Source organism: Psammomys obesus, unplaced genomic scaffold (assembly GCF_907164565.1).
Source record: "Psammomys obesus unplaced genomic scaffold, mPsaObe1.curated_primary_1811, whole genome shotgun sequence".
NCBI classification, from domain to species: Eukaryota; Metazoa; Chordata; class Mammalia; order Rodentia; family Muridae; genus Psammomys; species Psammomys obesus.
The window spans coordinates 33,781,273-33,795,958 of NW_026585504.1; positions in this window are offsets into that span (position 1 = coordinate 33,781,273).

Below are 14,686 nucleotides of genomic sequence, written 5' to 3' on the forward strand. Positions count from 1 at the left end.
CCAATCTACAAACTCAAAGAAGCTAAGTAACAATGAGGATCCAAGGCAGGGTGCCTGAATGTCACTCAGTTGGCAGAATAGACAGCTGAGGTGGTTGAATATAGGGAACTCTGCAGGAGATGGAATGGGGAGGGAAATAAAGGTGGAGAACAGATATGAGGAGAAAGGGAGTGGGAAGTGAGAGGTCTGGGAACAAGAGGGAAACTGGGGATTGACTTCTCTTGGTCAAGATGGAGGCTTGTTACAGGGTAGGCTCCTAGGAGGGTAATGGTATGATTCCGGTTGAGATTCTTAGCAAGGGGGCAGGCAGGGCTATAATAATGAAGGGACTACTTCCTAGCCAAGCAGGACTAGTGGAAAGAGGGGAACAACAACCCCCGACAAAACCTGTGAGCCAAAAATTACCCTGCCTACAAGAAGTGAAGGAATAATGAGGGATTAAAGATAGAGGAGAAAGTCCAAACAAAAATTGGCCCAATCTGAGACCCACCCCATGATAGAGAGCCAGCCCCTGACACTAATAATGATACTCTGCTATGCTTTCAAACAAGATCCTAACTTGACTGTCCTCTGGGAGGTTCCAGACAACAGCAGTTTGAGACAACGTGACTTGCAGCCAAACATGGGGGGAACTCTAGGGGTACTGTGGAAATGTTGGGAGAAATTTGGAAGGACCTCGAAGGGGACAAGAACCTCACATGAAAAACAAGAGCGACAATTATCCCAGCCACATGGGGGGCTTTCAGAGACTGAGACATCAGCTAATGAGCATGCATGATCTGGACCTAGGCACACATCTGGTCTGCTTTTCCTGGCCACAGGGGATGAAGATAAGAACAGTCCTAGTCCTGATGGGAACTGATAAGCTAGGGTCAGATGGAAGGGGAGGAGGACCTCCCTATCAGTGGATTTAGAGAGGGGCATGGGAGACGATGAGGGAGGGAGGATGGAAATGGGAGGGAATGAAGGAGGGAGCTACAGCTGGGATACAAAGGCAATAAAATGTAATTAGTGTAAAAAATAAAATTTAATTAAATTGCAAAAAAAAGAACAGTCCTAATATGATTTGATTTGCTGGAGAAGTTTAATTAGGGGGAAGGGAGCCTCCCCTTTTGTGCAGGGAAAGGGAGAGGGGAATGGGCAAGGAGGGGATGGGTGGGGAGAGACTGGGAGGTGAGGAGTGAGGGGGCACCCTCTGGATGTAATGCAAATGAACTAATATAAAATTTTAAAAAGAGTTGTACAAAAATGTCTTTTAATCCTCTGTTGAGTTACCCCTACATAATTTAAGGAACTACATGGCATTTTCATGTGCCTCAAAAGTTGTATTAATCATATCTAAAATCTAGAGCCTGGATATATTAATATTTATACATATTTATTTATGTATAAATAAATATATTAATATGTATACATAAATTTAAAAATGAATTTTTATATTTATATATATCCTCCTAGGAGCCTACCCTATAATGGGGAAAAGTCTTGAATGAGTATTAGATGTAAAATTACTTAATATTTTTTAATAAGAATAAATCATATTATTTTCTGTCTAGCTATATGAGTTGAGCAGTATCACTCATTCTTAAAGTATATGTTAGCAGTCATGCCAGATATTTTATTGGTTACTTTGTTGGAGTTGTCATTTTAAGTCATTGTTTAAAGAAAGAAATAGTATGAGAAATAAGCTTTTCTTAAGAAGTACTTAAGAATTTTAGTATTTGGAATTTCAAGTTGTTCCTCTGTGCAAGGGTACCTGAGTATTGATATTTCTTCTTCCATATTATTTTTCTAGAGATGCAACGTTTATTAATCAACTCATAGAGACTGATGTTCAATGGTGAAGTCAGTTTTATAAATTTTTATACGTGTCATTCTTTTTCTTCAGTAGGACAAGTATTTGCTGTACAGTTCAACTTATGCCCCCTTGATGTCTGTACCCAAAGATGTAAAGTTCTCCTGTATAATGGTGTTTACTTTCATGGGCTTGAGACATAGGACAGCAGTTAAGAGAACTTATTGCACATTCATGATTCTGGGAGTTCAAAGTCCATGACCTATTTAACAAATTAGACATTCTATAAATTCCCATAATTCCAGCTTTCCTTGAATGTTTGTCATATTCTGTTCTGCCCCTTCTCTCTTACTCCTCCTTCTTCCCTTTCCCCATCTTTCTCACACACAGACACAAATAAATATTCTTTAATAAAATTCAAGAAAAGATCTTTCCTTGAACTGTGGAAGTTTCCACATGGGATATATGTGTGAAATATTTTATGCCTATGACTTTGATATGACTGTTGCTAGGAGACTGGAAATGTGTTTTCAGTTTGAGCTTTAAGTTACAGCGTGCATGTACTTATTGGTGTATGGATATTTCTAATGGATATGTGGTTTTTTACATTAACTGGTCTTCTACACGTGAATTATCCACTTGCAATGCTTGAAATCTTGTTCATCATATTTTGATATTAATTCCATGGGTGTTTTTCCAACTTGGAAAATATTGTAATCTCAGTTGAATTAGTCAGTGGTTTAACTTACACTCAACATGTTCAAAGACTAAATTCCAATATTTGCATTTCAGAAAAAAATAGCTATTCATCTATGTATAAAGATAATCACAAATATAAATTAATGATAGTGAAAAATAATATTTTATTTAAATAAAATTCAACATATTATATTAATATAATATATATATAAATAATATTCAACATAGAGGGATGAATCAATAAGCAAGGTGATTTTTCAATTCATTGGAATAAAACACTGATTTCAGAGTAACCATAATGTTTTTGTATAAACATGAAAACATTTATAAAAAATAGGTATACTTTATCTGAATAATAATTCTACAATGATAATTATATAAAAAGAATATATGTTTATTCATGTTGAATAAAATTCAGTCCTAATTTCAAATTGGTTAATGATTTTTATTTATTAAAAAATTTGAAAGGCAATATCAAAAATCATGAGCTAAAGATAGATGTTGAAAGCACTTTATCAAAGAAATGTAGGGCTATGCTAAGTTGCTTTAATATTTTTTGAAAATGATAATTGGAAAAGAGATTCATAAATTATGAAATAAAATTCAAGTATGTATGTATATATATATATACATATATATATGTGTGTGTGTGTGTGATATTGGAAGCATGTTAGAAAGTTATATGAAGGTACTGACTTATCTTTTTGCTATATTTTTTTTGTGACTTTGTTTCCTGGTTTGTTTAAATAGTATTTATATCTCAGGAAATTATTTTCTTCTACTAATTAGCTTTTAAGTCAAATAGAATTTGAAACTATTTCTTATTTCAAAACTTTCAACTTCCACATCTCACTAATGGTATATTAATGTGTCCATGTAAAGTTATTCAGCTAACTCTGTTGTGCACACTTCAAAATAATTCTTTGTGAAAGGGGAGGAGGTCCTCCCTTATCAGTGGACTTGGAAAGGGGCAGGGAGGAGACCAGGGAGGGAGTGTGGGGTTGGGGAGGGAATGAGGGAGCGGGATACAGCTGGGACACAGAGTTAACAAAATGTAACTAAAAATAAAAATAAAAAAAAATAATTCTTTGAAGACATAAACCCACTTACTAAGAGTTCTGAAACTATTGTTAGTATAATCTTATTTTCATCACTTGGGGACAAAAACAGCCTTGACCTCCTCAGGACATTGTAGGGAATAAATGAAGTAAAAACCCCTTAGTATACATACTAATTAAAAGCTAATAGCCCATGTTCGACAATTTCTGTCACAGGTATGACAGATAATCAAAAGAGAAACAGATAAGATTTTCTGAAACATGATGCTTATTTTTGTACTGAGAAGTCAGAAACTCACACCTTGAGTTTCACTGAATAGTTCTGCCAAATCCATTCAATACAATTAATATTAATATGGTAACTTCATGTGAAAGTCATTATTAAAAACCTTTTGGATATGTTGCCTGCTGGCAACTGCAGCACAAATGACAGCAGCAGATGGCATAGGGATGCTTAGACAACTGATATCTTCATTTATCTAGTAGGCTATTGGGTAAATAGTTGGACAGTGTCCCTTTATGCCTGATAGTAATAAAAATACTCTATTGACTTTCATCACTTCCATGATAGATCTAAAGCCATAAACAGCGTTTTGAAGTTACTATGAGCAGATGAACAATTGACTAACTACATTTATTTTGGCAGCTAGGCTTACGAACATGACCAACTCTGTTAGATAATTGTTGCAGAGACTGAGGATGGCATAAGTAATGGCTCAGAGATGCCTCTCCCTTTGCCCTCAGAGCTGAAAGCTTCCAGATTAAATTGCAGAACATCATTGTGCTTTCATTACAATGGGGACTGCTCTTGCCAAAAGGGAATTGTCCTTAATTAATGAGAAAGTACTCTCTTCAAGTGCTACACAATGAGGTCATTGCAATGCAACTTTCTCAGGTAGAGCAGTTCAGCCTTGGAACACTGAACTTTTTCCATCTGAATTGGAGAGGTAATTTAGTATAATTGTGAAGATGATAGAATTTGGAGTCAGGAAAACCTTACGATAAAATACAGCTCTTAGGTTGTTTTTCAACAGTCTTGAGCATGCTACTGCACTTTCTTGTTATAGATTTCTTCTCTGTAAAAAAGAAAAAAAAATAGTGTAAAAAAGTCCCAATACCATGGAATGATTGTAAATGTATAGGGTAGGTACAGTGAAGGCATTGACTCCGTGTTATGATTTAGTGGAGCTTAACCAATGTTTGCTATCTCATCCTGGCATTTTACATTTCAGACATTTTTTTCATTTGCTAATGAAAATATTGACATTCTCATAAGACACCCATTTTTAAAGAGTAAAATAGAAAAAATATATTTCATTCCACATCATCCTTTAATGTAAAACTCATGCTACTCCTTGTTCAGTCAGACCTTTACAGTGTCTTTTCATATATGAACAAACTAAGTAGCAATGTCAAATTAATCATTTTGTTCTTCTTTCTCATGGAACACTGAGAAAGTAATCTGAGTATAAGCGGATTTTATGCACTTAGTAAAGGATAGACATACTACAATGTGCAGACCCCAAGTAGGTAAGTCTGATGAGCATCTTAGGCTTCATGTTGACTCACTAGTTAGGGATGAAGGATATCTGTGACATGGACTTTGTTGCCTGGTTTTTGATCAGTTTCCCCTGAGGGGACTGCCCTTCCAGACCACAGGGAAGAAAGATGAACTCAGTCCTCATATGAATAGATGAGCTGGGATGTATGGATGGGTGGGTGTCTTTCCTATTCTGAGGAATAAGGGAGAAGGGACGCATGGGGGAGAGAAGGTGAGACTGGGAGGAGAGGAGGGAGAAATTTATGACAGAGATGTAAATTGAATTTAAAAAAAAAGCATGACTCCTAAATACTAAATACTATGCCTGATAATGACATGTTTTATGGAGGAAAGAATAGATAGTGAGAAAAGAAAGACTGCCCCTCTTAATCATTAACCAAGGAAAAGACCTTCCCATCATTTATAAATGGAAGCAATAGAAACTGGAATCTGTTTAAGTAAGTTTTACATAGTTTATCTCTAAAATGATCTCAATTTTAACAGTATTAAATCCTGAACTTTTAATTTAGGTAAATATTTTAAATGATTGGTGTGAATTATTAGAGCCCAGCCTGTGAGTTATCTCATCTAAAAGCATCAAGTACAGCAGCAACAACAACAAAAGCTTAGCTATGGGAATAGCCTACCAGATTTTGATTGGACTTAAGGCCCAGTTTATGAGATGGAACTCATGCTAAAGTGGCTGAAACCCTGCGACTGGATAGATCATTGGACTAGAGGGAAATGACTACTGTTCTGGAAGAGGAACACAGCGGTTAAACAACTAAGGAAGACATAGTACTATATACAAAGATCGTTGCTTCACTCAGCATTAATTAGAGCAGCTTCCTCCTGCTGTAGATGAAATTAACACAGAGACACACAACTGGCCAATGTGCATAGTGTGAGTCTTGGATCATTTAGTCCTAAACAGGATGTCCTTATCAACACATCCTCCCAAGACTCTGCAATCTATGCAGATGAGGAGTTGGAAAGACTGTAAAAATGAGAGTTGATGGATGACAAGGAAACAGTATTGGATGGCTGTACGCGTGAACTCGTAGAGGCTGTGGTGGCACACAGAGCACCTACACAGGTTGAAGTCAGATGATATCCCACACTGAGATGGAGATGGGGAGTGGTGGGGGTGGGGTTAGAGGTTCAAGTGGTGAATAGACAGAGGTATCTACCTCTAGCCTAGAGGCTATTTGCAATTCATTTGCCTCTCTGAAAAGGGAAAATGCAGTTTCTTCAATGAATGTCACTGGGTTTGCCAGCCAAACTCCTGGGCAATTCGCATGCTCAGGCCTAGTTGGTTAACCCAAAATAGTTCCACGTTTGTTTGTTGTTTTGTTTGTGAGCTTTTGCTTCATTTTGTTTGGATTTTTTGGTCTTATACATTTTGCTTATGTATTTTGAGCTTTTGTTAGCTGTTTTTTTTTTTTAGAAAGTGAACATAATGTGTGGAAAGGGAGGTAGAAAGGTTCTGTGAGGAGATGATACAAAAGGATGAATACATGATAAAACATATCATATAAAATATATTAGATAATTAAGTAATATCTAAATCAGCAAAATCAGAAATGAAAAGGGGGACATACGACAGAAATCCAAACAATCATTAGGTCTTACTACAAAAACCTATATTCCACAAAATTTGAAAATCTAAATGAAATGGGCATTTTTTGAACAGATTCCATCTAGCAAAATTAAATCAAGATCAGGTAAATAGATTAAATAATCTTATATTCTCAAAGAAATAGAAGCATTCACCAAAAGTCTCCCTTCAAAAAAAGCCCAGGGCCAGATAATTTCAGTGCAGAATTCTACCACATCTTCACAGAAAACCTAACTCCGATTCTCTTCAAACTGTTCCAAAAAATAGAAACAAAAGGAACATTACCAAAACGATTCTATGAAGCCACAGTCACCTTGATACCTAAACCTAACAAAGACCCAACAAAAAAAGAAAACTTCAGACATACTCTCTTATGAATATTGATGCAAAAATACTCAGTAATATATTTGCAAACCAAATCCAAGAACACATAAAAGATATCATCAACCATAACCAAGTAGGCTTCATCCCAGGCATACAGGGCTGGTTCAACATACAGAAATCGATCAATGTACTCCACTATATAAACAAATTGAAGGAGAAAAAAAAAAACACATGATCATTTCCTTAGATGCCAAAAAAGCATTTGAAAAAAATTCAACACCCATTTGTGTATAAAGTCTAGGAGAGATCTGCGATACAAGGCACATACTTCAACATTAAAAAAAAAAAAAAAAAAAAAAAAAAAAAGCAGCAATATACAACAAGTCTATAGCCAACATCAAACTAAACGGAGAGAAACTTAAATCAATCCCACTGAAATCAGGCACAAGGCAAGGCTGCCCACTATCTATGTATCTCTTCAACACAGTATTGAAGTCCTAGCTAGAGCAATAAGACAACTAAAGTATATCAAGTGGATACAATAAGAAAAGAAGAAGTCAAAGTATTACTATTTGCAGATGATATGCTAATATACATGAGTGACCCCCAAAATTCAAACCAGAGAACTCCTTCAGCTGATAAACACCGTAATCAAAGTGGCTGGATACAAAATTAACCCCCCACCCCCCAAAAAAGTCAGTAGCCCTCTTGTATATGAAAGACAAAAGGGCTAAGAGAGAAATTAGGGAAACAACGCACTTCACAATAGCCACTAATAACATAAAGTACATTGGTGTCACTCTAACAAAGCAAGTGAAAGATAGTTTTGAATTAACAAAAGCAGAAACAAAACAAAACAAAAAAAATTCAAGTATCTGAGGGAAGAATTTGAAGAAGATATCAGAGGATAGAAAGATCTCCCAGGCTCATGAATCAGTAGGATTAACAGAGTGAAAATAGCCATCCTGCCAAAAACAATCTACAGATTCAGTGCAGTTCCCATCAAAATATCAACACAGTTCTTTACAGAACTTGAAAGAACAATTCTCAATTTCACACACACACAAAAGAAAAAAAAAAGAAAAAAAAAACTAGAATTGCCAAAACTATCTTTTACAACAACAGATCACCAGGCAGTATCTCCATCCCTGATCTCAAGCTGTACTACAGAGCAATAGTAATAAAAACTGCATGGTACTGGCATAGAAACAGAATGGTGGCTAAATTGAATTGGATAGAAGTTCCAGAAATAAACCCACAGACCTACACATACTTGATTTTGTCAAAGAGGCCAAAACTATACAATGGAAAACAGACACAATCTTCAACAATGGTGCTGATCTAACTGGATGTCTACATGTAGAAAATGAAAATAGATGCATATTTATCACCCTGCACAAAACTAACTCCAACTCGCTCAAACACCTCAACATAAAACCAGACACACTAAATAAGTTAGAAGAAAAAGTGGGGAAGAGCCTTAACCTCATGGAGACAGTAGACAACTTCCTGAACAGAACACCAACAGCACAGGATCTAAGAGCAATAATCAATAAATGGGACCTTATGAAACTGAAAAGCTTTTGTAAAGCAAAGGCCACTGTCATCAGAACAAAATGACAGCCCACAGACTGGGAAATATCTTCACCAACCTTATATCTGAGGGCTAATATCCAGAATAAATAAAGAAAAAAGAAGTTAAAAAAATCAAGTAATCCAATTAAAAATGGGGTACAGAGTTAAACAGAGAATTCCCAATAGAGGAATACAGACTGGTAGAGAAACACTTAAAGAGATGCTCAGTATCCTTAGTCATCAGGGAAATGCAAATCAAAATGACCCTAAGATTTCACCTTACATCCATCAGAATGGCTAAGATCAAAACCTCAAGTGACAGTGTATTCTGCAGGTGATGTGGAGAGAAGGGTACCATTCTCCGTTGCTTGTGGGAATGTAAACTTGTACAACCACTTTGGAAATCAATCTGGCACTTTCTCAGACAATTAGGAATAGTGCTACCTCAAGATCCAGCTATACAACTCCTAGGCATACATCCAAAAGATGCAAATATCCAAAAGTATAAAAGAAGGGTATTTGTTCAACTATATTTGTAGCAACTTTATTCTTATTATCCAGAATCTGGAAACCACTCAGATGTCCCTCAACTGTGGAATAGATACAGAAATTATGGTACATTTACACAATGGAATACTACTCATCAATTTAAAATGAGGAAATCATGATATTTGCAGGCAATTGGTGGGAACTAGACGAGATCATCCTGAGTGATGTATCGCAGAAGCTGAAAGACACACATGGTATATACTCACTTATAAGTAGATATTAAACATACAATACAGGATAAACATACTAAAATTTGTACACCTAAAGAAGCTAACCAAGAAGGAGGACCCTGGTTTAGACGATCAATCCTTGCTCAGAAAGGCAAAGGGAGATGGACAATGGAAGAGGGAGAAAACAGGGAACAGTACAGGAGCCAACTCTGAAAGACTCTACCATGCAGGGCATTGAAGCAGATGTTGAGACTCATAGCCAAACTTTGGGCAAGGTACAGGGAATCTTATGAAATAAGGGGGAGATGAAAGACCTGGAGGTGACAGGAGTTCCACAAGAAGTGCAACAGAACCAAAAAATCTGGGCACAGGGGTCTTTTCTGAGACTTATACTCCAACCAATAATCATGCCTGGCGATAACCTAGAACCCCTGCACAGATATAGCCCATGGCCAATCAGTATCCAAGTGGGTTTCCTTAGTAAGGGTAACAGGGACTGTGTCTGACATGAACTCAGTGGCTGGCTCTTTGATCACCTTTCCCTGAGTGGGTAGCAACCTTACCACAGAGGAAGACAATGCAGCCAGGTCTCCTGATGAGACCTGATAGGCTAGGGTCAGATAGAAGGGGAGAAGGATCTCCCCTATCAGTGGACTGGGGGAGGATCATGAGAGGAGAAAAGGAAGCGAGGATGGGATTGGGAAAGGATGTGTGAGGGAGATACAGCTGGGATATAAAGTGAATAATTTATCATTAGTTTAAAAAGAATAAATATAATAATTAAATTAAAAGTAAAACATTCATGTAATATATCTTAATAATACTCTTAAAATATTTTGAATAATCAGGGTTTTTATTATTTGAGAAAAATAACCAGTCCCACATAGAAATATTGGCAAATTTGGAAAAAGCAGGGCTTTCATATCTGCTATTTATTCCTTATTACTATTACTATTTGTTACAATTTATTCACTTTTTACCATGGCTGTGACCCTTTCTCTCTTCTTTTCTCCATCCCACCCTCACTCCTTCTTTTCCCCCTATGCCCTTCCCCTAGTCCACTGATAGAGGAGGTCCTCCTCCCCTTCTATCTGGCCCTAATCTATCAGGTCCCATCAGGACTGGCTGCATTGTCTTCCTCTGTGGCCTGGCAAGGCTGCACCCCCATGGGGAAAGTGATCCACTGAATTCTTGCCAGAGACAGCTCCTGCTCCCCCACTAGGAAACCCACCTCGAGACTGTTTATATGGGCTACATCGAGAAAGGGCTTTAAGTCCTCTCCATGCATGGTCCTTGGTTGGGGCATCAATCTCTGCAGGGCCCTCTGAGTCCAGTTTTTTGTTTGTTTGTTTTTTGTTGTTGTTGTTGTATTTTTTTTTTTTTTTGGCTCTGTTGCTCTTGTGGAGCTCCTGTCCCCTCCAGGTCTCTCTATCTCATTCCTCTTCCATAAGTTTCCTTGTACTCTGCCCAAAGTTTGGCTATGGATCTCAGCAACTGCTTTGGTACACTGCTGGGTAGAGTCTTTCAGAGGCCCTATTTGCACTCAAACCAGAACCAAATATACGTTCACACACACACACAAGAAACTCAAACACATTCAGCATTCAAGAGGAGAAAAATGACAAGACAATAAAAAATCAAGTATGTTTTCAGAAAATTCAATGCATTTTTAATAAAGGAATGCGTGTGTGAGAGAGATTTCATTTGAAATAAGGTTCTTATTCTTCAGGTTAAAAAAATGTCTAATTTGTAGAATTTCTTAGATTATTGTTTCTGAACAGTAAGCTTGAAGGAAATTATAAATCTGAGATTAAGAAAAATTATGTTAAGTCTGTTGGAAAGTTATAACTCTGTGTGCGTGTGTGTGTGATTGAGGATGCTGTGGAGACCTTTTCAAAGCAGAAGTCTTTGAAGAGCAAACTTGATCCCTGGTACTGAATCCCTTCAGTGTAGACAGCAGAGTGACATATAGCTTGTGACTTGATTGCCTGTATCTCCAGGAAATACAGAATTAAAGAAAGGATATGAGCCATGACACAGCAATAAGTCACTAAAGCCTGAGGCTTCAATATGTAAATCGTAAACTCTTTAATATATCCAGGTAATAAAATTGGGGTTATTTACACAGCAATCGTTTGCAGTGGCTATATCCAGACAGGTGAAGGACATGAAAGTTTATTTGGATTTGAAGCATATGCTTTATTCTCTTTGATTGATTGAAATTCTCAGGGATTCACTTTGCAACGGGTTTTTCAAGTTTTCTTGAAGATTTTGTTCAATGAAGATTTTTTCTATGTCACTTGTCAACATTAAAAATTATAACTTGAAAACAGAGACATTAGATTAGTCTAGCAGTCCTTACGAAAATGCAGAGCTCAAAAAGCAAAGGAGAATTGTCAATTAAAAAAAAAAAAAGAACAGGTGGCAATTGTCTATAATGCCATTTCCAAGATGCTAGTCTTAGTACCTTCCTTGCTTTGAAAAGAAAACTGAAACATGGATCAAGCACTTGTGTTGTAAAACTTAATGAGACCATTGAGTATACCTGTAATTTGTGTGAAAAAAGAGTCACATCAGAGATTTACTATGTACTTTTTAATTTTTTCTACAGTAGACTGTTAAAATGAGATGTATTTTTTACAGACATGAATGTATAGATACACAAATTTCATTTGTAACAATTCACTTTTACTATCTAGCTAAAGTTGGTGCTCTGAATTTTCTGGAAATCCTTCTTTCCTTCCTTTCTTTCTTCCTTTCTTTCTGTCATTCTTTCATCTTTCCTTTTATTTTCTGCATATAACTTACACTCTGTTGGTCTTGTGGACTAGGAATTAAAAGGACTAGGAAGACACTACCACAGATTTAAAGAAATGGTTTTCTAGAATAGAGTAAGTTTATTTGGATCCAAGTCCAAGTGAGGATGTGCCATGTAGAGTGATATTAAAGAGACTTTACCATAGTTGTGTCCATCATAGGAACTGGTCAAGCAGAATAGAATGCTAGTTTTGATGCTGCAGAAAATATGGAAGCTTTTTGTCATGCTTTGAATTAGTTACAACATTTATTTAGAAACACTGGAGACCTTGCTGAGTTTTTTTGAATAATCAGATCTAATGAGGTGTTCAGAGAGTTTAAGGAAGTGTCTGTTTACTATGAGAGTGATTTCCCATTTTAATAAAAATTAGCAATATATCGGTAAATCAAGTTTTTCTGTTTTGACCCTAGTATTGTTTGAATCAGGCATGAGTGTATACATGTGCATGTCTTTCTGTGTGGATATAGATGAATATGAGCTGTTATAATGAACAGTAAACAAAAATATAAGACTTGCATGACAACTCAACAGAGAGGAACACTTGGTGTACCAGCATGAGAACCTAATCTGAATTCTTAGCACCTGGAAAAAGTGGGCATTGCCTTGCTTGTCAGTGACCTCAGAATTGTAGGTCAAAGTCAAGAGGAAGCAGGAAAATTCCTGGGATTGCCCCCAAAATTTTAGGTTCAGGTTCATTGAGAAACTTGTTCTCAAGGGAAAAAGACAGAGGACGATAAAGGAAGATATCAGACTCTCTGGCTTCTGTATGTACACTCATTCTTGTGTGCACACACATGAATATACTATACACCCCTTACACATGCAAATAAATAAATACAAGTTCATACTCCCCCTCAATTGGCCTCTTTTTTATATGTCAGGGATGAACATATGAGGTTTCTCTGGTTAGCAGAGGTCAGGTATGACAGAAAATTGAGCAATGATTTCTAGAGTAGAGACTCATACATAACACAGTAATTACATCTATGCTTCTCAAACATAACATAAATATGAAAGGTTCATTGACATCAATGAACATTTTAATACTCTCAAATTGTGTATTGGGAACAACATGAAATACAATATGCTCAGGTGGCCTGGAACTGACTGTTAATCTAGGCTGTCACTGAACCCACTGTAGCCCTCTGGGAGTAGCCTCATGAGTTTTGGAATTAGATATAAGCCAATCTATTCAGTGTTGATTTTCAGTTTGTTTAGCATTTTCTTACGGTAAGAATGAGAATGCTCTTTAATATTTTTCTCTATTATTTATTTAATCATTTTACATCCAGATCCCAGGCCCTTCCTTCCTCTCCTCACAGTCTCACCCATACATCCCCCCCTCCCATTCCCCACTTTCCTTCCTTCCTCCCAGAGAAGTGGAGGAACCCAATTGGTACCAATTGGCATCTCCAGTCATTGTAGGACTAAGCACAACCTCTCCCACCGGCGAGTGACAAGGTGGTCCAGCAAAGGGAAAGAGATCCAGCAGCAGGTAACAGTTTCAGAGATAGTCTGTGCTCCTATTATTAGGGAACCCACGAGACAACCAAGATGTACATTCGCTACATATGTGTATGGGGTCTAGGTTCATAACAGGTAAGCTGTTTGGTTGGTGGTTCAGTCTCTGACCCCCCTTCGGCCCAGGTAAGATTATTCTGTAGGTCTTCTTGTGCTGTTCTTTATCCTCTGGCTTCCAATCGCTCTTCCATAGCACTCCCCGAGCTGAGCCCAATACTTGGCCTTGGGTTTCTGCATCAGTTTTCACGGGCTGCTGGAGGAAGCCTCTCAGAAGACAGTTTTGCAAGACTCTTGTCTGCAAGCATAGCAGAGTGTCATTAATAGTGACAGTTGTCTGCCCTCTTGGGATTGGTCCCAAGCTGGGCTAGTCACCGGTTTGCATTCCCTCAATCTCTTTTCTCTCTTTTCCTCTACACATCTTGTAAACAAGACACATTATGAGTCGAAGGTTTTATGAGTGTGTTGGTGTCCCCTTCCTCTGCTGGGTGTCTCAGCTGGCTACAGGGGGTGCTGACTTTTTCTTTCTTAACATCCATTGCTTGGATCACCTGCATAAGACTCCCAAGAGCCTCCTCTGTCCCAGAGGCGCCCCTTAACTGGTTTTCTCTCCAATTTATCCTCAACCCCCCTCTTTTTTCTGCCTACCTGAAACCCACACCCTTTATCCTTTCCACCCTGTCTCTCACAGAGTTTCCTCCCTCTATCTACTTCAGATGTCTATTGTATTCCCTGTTCTAAATGAGATTCAAGCATCTTCATTTGGGCTCTCCTTGACTTCGTAGGGTCTTTGGATTTAAGTATGTTTATCCAGTAATATATAGCTAATATCCACTTATAAGTGAGTGCATAACAAGTATGTCTTTCTGGATCTTACTTAGTTCACTCAAGATGACCTTTTTAATTTCCATTCATATGCCTTCAAATTTCATGATCTCCTTTTATATATATATATATATATATATATATATATATATATATATATATATATAATTTATTCATTTTTATTACATTTTATTCAC